Source organism: Dipodomys ordii, unplaced genomic scaffold (genome assembly GCF_000151885.1).
Source record: "Dipodomys ordii isolate 6190 unplaced genomic scaffold, Dord_2.0 Scaffold85, whole genome shotgun sequence".
NCBI classification, from domain to species: domain Eukaryota; kingdom Metazoa; phylum Chordata; class Mammalia; order Rodentia; family Heteromyidae; genus Dipodomys; species Dipodomys ordii.
The window spans coordinates 2,255,108-2,265,196 of NW_012267301.1; the positions used below are offsets into that span (position 1 = coordinate 2,255,108).

General features: G+C 47.1%; 1 protein-coding gene across 2 annotated transcripts in view; it reads right to left on the bottom strand.

Moving 5' to 3' along the window:
* Smim3 (small integral membrane protein 3) overlaps nucleotides 1-8,972 on the bottom strand; it is a 23,874-nt gene extending 14,902 nt beyond the window's left edge. Inside the window, exon 1 of one of the 2 annotated variants that reach the window (XM_013025518.1) lies at nucleotides 8,951-8,972. The gene's annotated coding sequence lies outside the window, so the exon portion shown is untranslated. Of the gene's footprint in view, nucleotides 1-8,709; nucleotides 8,899-8,950 lie in introns of those variants that run through there. The other variant, XM_013025515.1, reaches the window with a different exon arrangement.
* Between the last annotated feature and the right edge of the window lie 1,117 nt (nucleotides 8,973-10,089).

Consider the following 10,089-nt stretch of genomic DNA (forward strand, 5'->3'; position numbering starts at 1 on the left):
GTGTGTGTGTGTGTGTGTGTGTGTGTGTGTGTGTGTGTGTGTGTGTGGTATGCACAATGGAAAAAATTATACTTACAGCCTTTTGTTGATTAACCAGATAGAAGTCTCACCAATTTGCCTGACTGGGCTAACTTGAACCGTGATCCTCAGATCTCATCTTCCGAAGCAGCTAGGATTAGAAGTATGAGCCACCAGTGAGTGGCTATAATTTTCTCTTGTTAATCAATGTCATCAGTGACTAAATTGTCCTATTCCCTCAGTTTAAACCTAAAATTTTTATCATTAGTAATTCAATAAACATTTATGGCACTATAATTAATAATGGAGATAGAAAAGTAGATAGAGATAGAGATCAATACAGTTTTAACCTTAAGTTCATTCCCTACTGAAAGAAATAAACAAAGATATTTTATACTTATGTTTTTCACACAAACATACTGTTCAATGTAATTGCAAACAGAATTTGAATTATTCAATTAAGTTCAGCAAACATTTAAAAAGACATCAATTATAATCACTACTTGCAGAGAAATGCAAAATACTTAGAATACGTAAAGCAGATACACGCCACACTGATGGTATAAACCACTCACTTCTGGAAATGAGTCAAGAGTGAAGAGAACATAGACTGTAGAGTCCAGGATCTGGATTTGAATCCTGCCTTCCACTCTTATTAGAGGTGAGACATTGGTCAAATTATGCAAGCATCCCTAAACCTCAACCACACCACAGCATCCCACTGAGAAGATAAAGTGAGACCCAGAGCATTAACAGATGATCAAAAGGATAGTCAGCCTCATTCCTTTGCTGTGCCTATGCATAACAGAAACACTTACAAAAAGGAAGGCCTTTTATATGGGCTTGAAAGAACAGCAGGAATTCAAAAGGAGGAAAGAAGATTCCGGCAGAAGCAGACATCATCAACAAAGCCTAGGAGGAACCAGACACTATGTAGCCTGGTAGCCTGATAAGAAGCTTCACTACTTGGAGCTTCGGTTGCCTAATTTGAAAATGGGAACAATAATAACAATATTCACAACTTCCCTGGGATACTAGGGAGACCGACATGATACACCACTGTAGTTTAGATTTGAAATGTCCCCCAAAGACTCACGTGGTAAAGTAAGAAGAGGACTGAGGTGTGGTCTGGTGCCGACCCTCTGCTCATTGGGGGTGTGGCCCAGAAGGAGATCCAGCCCCTTTCTCTTCCTTTCTTTGCTTCCCACTTGCTGTGAGGCGCACAGTTTTGTTTTACCACACATCTCCACCATGATGTGAGCCTTGACACAGACCCAAAAACTGTGAGCCAAAGTCAATCTTAATTCTTTATAAGTTGATTACCTTGGGTATTTGTTATTGTAACAGAAAGCTGACTACCACAAATATTTAGGATAATGCCTAGTACACAACAAGGCCTCTATAAAATTAAACCGAACCATGCTAGTGAACAATGGAGGGAGGCATGGGTGAGGGGGGAAATCTTACAAATCTTACAGAAGCCAGGAATGTGGCTTAGTGGTAAAGTGCCTGCCTGACATGCAATAAAGCCCTGGGTTCAATTCCTCAGTACCACATAAACAGAAAAAGCTGGAAGTGGCACTATGGTTCAAGTGGTAGAGTGCTAGCCTTGAGTAAAAGAAGCTCAAGGACAATGCCCAGGCCCTGAGTTCAAGCCCTAGGACAGGTGGGGGGGGGAGGGGGAAGAGTTACAATAACACATACCTACTTGGGAGGTAGAGATAGAAGGATCACCCTGTTCAAGATCAGTCCATAAGGACTCAGGGTGTGGCTCAAGTAGCAGAGCCCTTACCTAGAAAACAGGAGGAGGCCCTGAGTTCAGTCTTCAGTGCCACAAAGTAAGATGGGGGGAGGGGGGGAGAGGACAGAGACAGAGACAGAGACAGAGGAGATTAACATGTTTGGAGGCCCTACCATGAATTAAGGTTCTACAACTGCTCTAAAACTGATCTGAATCCAACATAGAAAACCACAGCAATAAATTCCATGAGCAAATAGCCTTTGATGGTCTGTCTTGGAATTTGCCCTTCTACCAGCAATAGCACAACCTCCACATCGGAACTGTACCTAACAGTTATTGTTTGAAAGACTGCCAATAATGCTTACCCAACTAGTTTTACCACCAAGGAGCTTTACTAAGGAAAAAGACAATAAAAGAAATAACTTCCTGCTGGCAGGCAAACCTAATTATCCCAAAGAAGAAAAGGCAGACAGAGGCAGGTGGCATCCTGCAGGTGTGGCCCCAGTCCAGCATTGCTAAAACTCTGAGCAGATATTGTTGCTGCTGTTTTCTTCCCACCAGAGAGGCAGAGAAGAGACAGCTGGAAGCAGCTGTCATACTGAGGGTGTCTGAAGATTTTTGACTGTTCAAGCTCCTACAGGAAGTGAACCATGAGGCTAATGGTTCTCAGGACATAGGCCTCAATTGAGGGTTTACCAACAATGTACACCTCCATCCCAGGAAGAGTTGCTGACAATGACAGGAAAGAATAGAATACTTATGACAGATGGAAGAGGGCAGTCCCACTGCCCATCTTCAATCCAGGTTGCCTAATGATCTGTGTCCTAAGGCCTGGTCGTACCTGAAGACCTATGAGCCTGCTGATCCTACTTCTTAGAATGCTAACAACATTTGAAATATGCCTTTGTCCATGTCTCCATGTTTACTATCTCAACTGAAATATTTCCATTTAGGTTTTCCAGATCCCTGTGTTAAAACTACCACTGACATCCACCAGCCATCATTGTCTCTTATCTTCTGTTTACACTTTTCACATCTAAAATCAATCTGTCATTTATTTGTTTTTATAGGATGTATGTGCATGCGTGTGTGTATGCATGTGTGTGTGTGTGTGCGTGCGTGTGTGCACATACGCGCACATGCACGCTTCAGTGCTTGGGCTTAACTTAAGGCCTGAACACAGTCCCTGGGCTGTTGTGCTCAAGGGTAAGGACTCTACTACTTGTGGAGCCATAGCTCCACTTCCAGCTTTTTGATGGTTAATTGAAAATAAGAGTCTGATGGACTTTCCTGTCCAGGCAGGCTTTAACTGTGATCCTCAGATATCAACCTCCTGAATAGCTAGGATTACATGTGAGCCAACAGCACCTGGCTCTGTTGGTGTTTATTGCAAACAGGCTAAAGACTTGTTCTTGTAATCCCACATTTGCAAGCATGCAGGAGCATCAGCCTGGATTTGGTTTGCTGCTGTATCCTGAACACCTATCACAGTGCCTGGCACTTAAATTACAACAGAAGTCAGACCAATAGAAGAATGAATATGAGATAACAGATTACTTCAGATGTGAGCTCAACTCATGGAACTCAGTTGGGAGGAGTTCCAGGATTCTGAGTTGTATAAGACATCGTCATTAAATACTGAAGTCACCACCCTAATTGAGGATATAAAGTTACATCCTCAGATTTCAGCCTATTTTGGCTGTTTCAGAGCCTATTTCAGCCTCTTTCTTTCTTAGTTAACAATATATGCAAGGATATATACATATACACATATATCTGGGTGTACATGCTCACACATATGAAGCATAGGACTGGCCCTTCAGAATCAGGTTCTGGAGGATTCCTTCTTATTAACTTCCTTGGGCTGATGGGCTTCCTATATGCAGAAATTGAGGGGTGCACAAGGTATGACTCCTTCTTTCTCTGTTCTTAGAACAGGACAGAGAGGTTGCTAAAAGAGGAAGCATGTTTCCCATGCTAAGTCTAATGAGGACATCCTAGCCTCATCTTTACTGTGAGAAATGGCTTTCTTCTGTTGCCTATCAGCCTCAAACATTCATGAGCCTAGCCCAGAGTTATTTCACCAGGGACCTTTTTCCAAAGAAATAGGTCACAAAGAAACATAGGTCCCATGGTTTCCCTTATTTGCAATATCTAGTATATGTATGAGTCAAGCGGAAAAGGTCAGATAATGTGATGTCAGGAAAATGAACCCTTAGATATGTATTTTAATGTTTTTTTCTTTCATGCATGTGTTTCTAACGCATTTATAAGATTATCTCTTTGTTGCTTTGTATGTCCCTCCCCCACAGTATAACCCCTGCTTTCACTATATTTGATGTCAGTATAACTTGTGGAGGAGATGGGGAAAAACCAGTTGTTTAAGGATACAGGTGGACCTGTTGCAACAATGAGAAGTACAAGTTGTCATGTCCAAAACGAGCTTTACAACGTCGGTGCGGGGGGGGGGGGGGGGCAAGGAGAAGGATTGGGATGGGGGGGGGGGGGGGAGACTGGGAAGGGTAAACCAAAGGAGGAGGCTGCAATGCTTGGTAAGAAATGTACGCATTATCCTGCCCATGTAATTGTAACCCCTCTGTACAGTATGTTCACAAATAAAATTAAATTAAATTAAAAAAAAAGAAATAGGCCACAGGAAGGAATGTATAGAACACACAAACTATCACTTATGTGATGTGAATCAAATCAGAGGCCTTTCTCTGATGGCCCAAGGTCCCTGAAGAGTCTGAGTATTATCCTCATTTCACCCACTGGCCCTTCTTCAATATGCCTAAAGATCTCTTCCCTGAGATTCTATCTTCTCCTCTGTGGCAGGAAAAATGGAAAAACACCAGGATATTTATTTCAGAGTTCAGAAAGGCAGCCAGAGCTTTCCAAGACCGCACATAGACTTCCTGACCAGCCAATCACAGAGTCTCAAAACTCAACAGAAAATGAGCAGAAAAAGAGAATCCAAAAACCCAGGCCAAATCCACAGCCTCCTGTTTAAGCCACTACTATCCATCATTGTCATTTGCCAGTGACTAAGTGCTGCTATGTGCTGGGTGGATGGCTGAAGGAGACTCCATGTGAGGGGTTACATTAGGGGGGAGGGGATAACCACTCACTGTGTGACCCTCAACAGGATGTATGGCAGGTCATACATAGCCATAATGGCCATCTCAAAGATATCCATACCCAGGGCCCCAGAACCTCAAATATGAAAAGGAAGCATGACTCAGAGGGCAGAGACATGAGAAGATGAAGAAAGGTCATTGAAAGCCAAGAAACACAGCAGCTGCCAAAGGCAGGCAAAGACTCTTCCTCTACCACCCACAAGAATTTGGCAACCTTGAGTCAGCAATGATAGGAAATGAATTCTACCAACAACTCAGATAATCAGGAAATCAATTCTTCCCCAAGAACTTCCAGAAAAGAATGCAAGAGAGGATTCTAATGGTGTAACTCTGTTGAATGATATTACAATTTAATAAAATGAATATCATTAAATTATATTGAGGGGCTAGATGGGGTTGGAAGAGATGGGAGAGATTTGAAGGGGTGACATCAATCAAGAGGCATTGTACTCATAAACTGATATGTTGAATTGGAACATCTTTGTACAACTACTTAAAGATTAGATAGTCAGATAGATAGTCAGATTGATAGACAGATAGATAGATTTTTTTTTTAATGAAAGAAAAAGCCAGGCACAATGGCTCATACTATAATCCTAGCTATGCAGGAGGCTGAGATCTGAGGATAACAGTTCAAAGTCAGCCTGGATAGTAAATTCCATGATATGCTTATCTCTACTTTTAAAGAAAAAAAAAAGCTGGAAATGGTTCTGTGGCTCAAGTGATAGGACAGGAGGAAAAAAAAGGGAGAGAAATAATAGCTTGATGACACCTTGATTTTAGTCGTATAGGACCCATAATGGACTCTGCTGAACTACAAAACTAGAACTGATTTTTTTTTGGGGGGGGGGATAACGGGGAGGTCATGGTGCCTGAACTCTGGGCTTGAGTACCATCCTTCAAGCTCTTCAGCTTAAGGCTAGCATTCTACCACTTGAGCCACAGCACCACTTCCGGCTTTTTTCTTTTTGCTTATGTCCTGCTGAGGAATCGAACCCAGGGCCTCATGCATGCAAGGCAAGCACTCTACCACTGAGCCAACTTCTCAGCCCTAGAACTGAATTTTTAAAATTTCTATATCCCCTAAACTTAGACATAGTAAGTTGTTACAGCTGCATTCAAAGATGGATATGTGATGTAACCTGAATAAATCACTCTTCTCCACTGGACTGGAGGTTTGCTGTCAACCAACTGCAAAGAACAGACAAGGTGATTTCTAAGCATCTGGCCCACTGTGGAAGGTGGACCACTCTCTTGATATCTGCCTCCCCCATAGCTCTGTCCTGAGTCTTAAGATGGATTTAAGTTAAAGACCATTAAAATAAAAGACCAGAAAAATGCACATGAAGGAAAAAAGTCCTCTTTAAAAAGTTAAAGTTACCAGGTGCCAGTGGTTCATGTGTGTAATCCTAGCTACTAAAAAGACTGAGATCTGAGGATCATCGTTCATAGCCAGCCAGGGCAGGAAAGTCCATGAGACTCTTCTCTCCAGTAAATGACCAGAAAACTGGAAGTGGTGCTGTGGCTCAAGTGGTAGAGCACTTGCCTTGACCTGAAGAGCTGAGGGACAGGGTTCAGGCCCAGAGTTCAAACCCCATGACTAACAACAACAACACAACAACAACAAATCCAGAAGTAAAGCCATGGCTTCAGTGATAGAGAACTAGCATTGAGCCAAACAAGAAGCTCAGGCTTTGATACAAGCCCCAGGTTCATCATATGCTCACACACAAACACACACACACACACACACACACAGAGCAGAAAACTCCCTGGTTTTCCACTTGCTACTTCAGTGACCAAACCCCAGAGGAATGAAATAGGAAGTCTGGAAAAGGAGGAAGAAAGCCACAGAATCAATTGGTAGAGGCTTCCCAGAGCACTGAGTTAAGGATTCAGGAGCCCTGTGGATTAGTGATAGCTAGCTACCTGAGGCAGAGATTAGGGGCAGTAACCCGTATATGAGATATCTGTCACTATTAATTGCAACTAATTTGGGACCGACAATTTGGCTTTTTTGTCTCTTCTCCCTCCCCCATTTCATTCTCCAGATCCAAAGTAGTCACCAACAAGTCATCCACTTGCTGATACTCAACCAGCCAATCAGAGTTCAGTTCATTAATTTGAAGTGCACAGTTTGAATTTGACTTGAGGCTTTACTGACAATTCTAATTCTAGCCTGTTCCTCTTTATTCTATCCAAAGTTTAGCCTTTAATGCTCTATTTTCACTTGAGGTTTACCTTTGCCACCCAAGTGAGATAATGATCCACTAATACATAGACGACCAAATTCTGACTTAACTTCCCCCAAGTAAGGGAAGATGGGAAGCCTGGTTCTCCAGAATTCTAAAGCAACTGAAGGGATAGACCCTGGAGGCAGACTGCTTGAAATCTGCCAATTACTTCCTGGGTGAGCAACTCTCTGGAGCTCAGGTTACTCATCTAATAGGATATGGAAGAGGTTAAATAATAAATACATGTAAAATGATGAGAATTAGATCTTGCTAAATAGTAAGCACTTGATTAATGCCAGGCTGGGCCCGCCAGGGTGGGGCGCTGCAGGGTGCAGTGGTGTGTGATAATGGGGGTGGGGAGAGGGGTTGCTGCATCTGCCTTTGCAAAGATAGATCCCTTTTCCCTGGGGATATTCCCTTTATTTATATATTTAATACACAGAGGGAAAAATACATTTTTTAAGAGGAGACTCAGAATTAAGCTGGGGAAACATCTGTGTTGACAAAATATCCTCTCTGTCACGCCTTCAGCCAGTACCTGGCCCAACCACAGCCCCCAGGGTCTCGAATACATTTTGTGTCTTTGACATCTCATCACAGACAGCTCCACGGGGCGGAGGGGGAGAGGGGGTCTTTCTGGCTACGGAAAGTCGGAGAGCACCCCCAAACCTGTGGTGCAATGGAGCCCTGAGGGGGTCCTGGTTGGTCAGTGCGACTCACAGCGCTGCGACAGACAGCTGCACATGCCCGGGCTCCGATGGGACCAGAGAAACACTTCTGGGCAGGTTTGTTGTTGTTGTTGTTTTGCTTTTTTTTCCTAGCCGGCCGGAGCGCAGGTCCAAGCGGAGGTCTGGACGGCTAGAACCCGCAGCTTCCACCCGCAGCGCCGGCTCCCAGAAGCCGACACCCACTGCGCAGAGGGCCGACCGGGGCAGCCATCGCCCTGGGACCCGCAGTCCGCTAGCCAGCGAGGAACATGCGGAGCCGAGAGCCGGAGCCCGGCGGGGCCGCCCAGAGTAACGACCCCGACAGCCGCCGTCCTCTCTCACTGATCAAGCACCGACCGCCTTCCACTCGCCCGCCCTACGCCGCCCTGAGAAGATCAGGGAGGCGAGGACGCTTGGAGGAAGCGATTCGAAACGCAGTCTGCGAGCTCAGGGAGCAGGCCTCGGCCCCGGCACCCCACGCCCTTGCTCGTTGGCTTTCCGTCTGCACAGAAGGTTTCACAGACGGAGAAGCGGGTGTGGAGGCGCCGGGGAAGCAGCTGGGGCAGGCTGGGGCCCGGGGCCGCCAGTGCCCGAGACGAGCGCCGTCCACCCGGGCTGACACCGTCGGCGCCGTGGCCACGAGGAGCCGGGCGCAGGGAACCCCGAGCTCCGCGCTGGGGCTCCCCCATCCGAGCTCAGCTCGGGTGCAGAGGGCGGCGGGAGCCCGGAGGCGCGGGGAAGGGAGAGCGGCGGGGCAGGGCGCGAGGGCTCGGAGGAGAGCTGCAATCCAGGGACCTGGGGTGGGAACGCCGCGGAGGGAGGGCGCGGGGACGAGGACCCCTGCCCAGCGGGAGCCCCCACAAACAACTCACCTACGGGTCGCGGCGCGGCCTGGGCAGCTCGCGCCCCCGCCGCAGTCGAGATCACAGCGAGTCCGCGGCCGCTCGGCGCTTCTCCGCGGACCCACGACCGCTCGCGATCCGGCGGCCGGAAGCAACAGCCAGCCTCGAAACCTCAGCCGCAGGCGGCGCCCAGAGCCTCCCCGGCCGTTCGAGCCCCTCCTAGCCGAGTGCAGCCCGAGTGCGCGTCCGGACGCAGAAGTGTGGCTCTTACCCCGTGCGCCACGCTCGGGAGGCTCCGGAGCGCGCGAGCGCTGGAGACGGGACCGCCCCCCGGGAAGCCAAGCCCCCGGCCCGGGTGGAACTGCCTTACCCCGGGAAGTCTGTACCCTCGGCCCCAGAACACAACCGGTCCTGCTCTGCCCCAGCTCCTGCTGCTGGGAGCGAGGAACTGTAAGGGGCTGAAGGAGGCTGGAGTGCACTGGCCGTCGTCTCTTGGCAATCTACTAGCTGGGTTGTAAACCAGAGGGTGGGCCGACTATGTGTCCTCCAAGATCATTTCCAAATATAGTCTAGACATTTTTTTAAAAAATGGCTGGGCACCGGTGGCTCATGCCTGTAATCCTAGCTAATCAGGAGGCTGATATCTGAGGATTGCGGTTCAAAGCCAACCCGGGCAGGAAAGTCCATGAGACTCTTATCTCCAATTGATGACCAGAAAACCGGAAGTGGCGCTGTAGCTCAATTGGTAGAGCGCTCGCCTTGAGCAGAAGAGCTGAGGGATAGCGCCCAAGCCCAGAGTTCAAGCCCCACAACCAAAAAAAAAAAAAAAAAGGCCTAGCTAGTGGATTTGGATGAAGGAGCCAGAATTCGGGGTTCTTGCAGTGCAGTGTCTCTTGCTTTTTCTCTGTAATGGGAGGATAACAGAGGCCTCCTCCCAGCCCACTCATGAGGACTGACCGAGGAAGATTTAGGCGAGCAGGTTGCTGGTTTGCCATAACAAGCCTCTAAGCATCCTGTGCATTTTGTGTAACCTGGATATTAGGGAGATCCACAGTCCATTAGAATGCAGCCTGAGAGGTTACTCATCCCCTCTCTGTTCATCCCCTTGTGTTCCCAGTGTCCACACAGACCAGGGTCAACTTTCCAATTCCCTGCTCCCCTCTTGGAGAGAAGACTCATATGTTTTAATTTAGCAGTGGTTTCCTCTGATTTTACTCTTGGCAAGTCTGGGAAAGGAGTACAGGCCTTGCTTCTGCGGTGATGGGGTATAAGCCTTGAACGAGGTACCACCTCTCCCTCTCCCACAAACACACAGGCTTTCTTTCCTCGGACTCAGGGATTAGATCAACAAATGACATCAAATCATCATTACCAGATGCCACTGTTTTAGAGAGAGGGCATTGAGGATGA